The following is a 1339-nucleotide window of genomic DNA, read 5'->3' as shown; positions in this document are numbered from 1 at the left end:
GTGAAACTAAACAATAGCTGGCTGACCGTCGTGTTTCTCCTGTTTTATGTGATACGTATGTAACAGTAAACCCCTCTGATCTCATAATGATACCCAACACCCCAATCATCGGTAGAGTGCCGGACCTGTGTGCCACACCACTAAAGCTCTAAAGCAGCAGTGCGGGTCAGGGCTAACAGAGAGAGATGTGTTATCAGCTGCTAAGAGTCCTGCTGCCCTAGCTGTGCTGGGACTGACTGTGGATTGGATCGGATCAGTGCTCTGAAATATACACACAGAGCAATTGGTGCAATGGAGTCTGGAAAACAAAGAACCTATTTACAGAGATCTGTGTGAGGAAGAGCATGTGACTTATGTAACACCTGTTTTCAGCAGACATGAAATATATAGATGATCATGCTGTATTCAGTCTAATTTAAAGAGTTTTTCCTTGTGATTTTGATTGTGAGGTGAGACCAGCTCTAGGGTTGAGATAAAGATGAGACTAAAATGGAAATGGGACTGAAAAAAAAATAAAAGACAGTTGAGAGTTAAGACTGGCACTGAGATAAAGATGATACAGTCAGAAATGAGACTAATTAGAATAGGTCTGAAACAGAAAATAGACCAGTATTATCATCTAGAAAAATAATAATAATGCAAATAAACAAATAAATAAAATGAAAACTAAACGAAAGTATTTCTGTTAACTGAAAATAAATAAATTAATCATAAATAAAAAATGACTTTTTGTGAAATGACTTAGTTTTTGATATATAGTATATACATTTTTACATACCTGCTTTAAATCTATTCGAATTCCCTAAATTACTAAAACTAAAAGAAAAGAAAACATGAAACTACAAACTTAAACTAGCAATAATAGTGACAACTCTGGTAAAATAAACTAAATTGAAAACAAATTAGAAACACTTGCATTAAATGTCCCAAAAAAAAAAAAAAGAAAAAAGAAAAAAAGGAAAAAGAATGCCATTAAATATTTTTTTATTTTATGAATTTGCACTTACATGTTGGCAGCACCATTGAAATATTAAAAGCTGAATCATCTGAAACTAAAACACTGTAAAAATGTACCTAAAATTAGTTACAATTACAGTGAAAACTGGTATATACATATCTACATATATATAACAAAACTCTTGCATTACAATGCCATAAAATGTAAAGCTATTAAACATTTTTAAATTAAATAATTGAGTGGATTAATTTAGGCAGCCCTACTGAAAAATTTTAATCAACTGAAACTAGAAAACTTAATTAACAATGATACTTAAAAACCAGTGTAAAATTAACTAAATTGAAATAAGTGTCTCGTGTACAAGAGCAAATGTTTTCTTTT

The sequence above is a fragment of the Carassius carassius genome, chromosome 41 (assembly GCF_963082965.1).
Source record: "Carassius carassius chromosome 41, fCarCar2.1, whole genome shotgun sequence".
Classification (NCBI taxonomy): Eukaryota; Metazoa; Chordata; class Actinopteri; order Cypriniformes; family Cyprinidae; genus Carassius; species Carassius carassius.
This window is presented reverse-complemented; position numbering follows the sequence as displayed.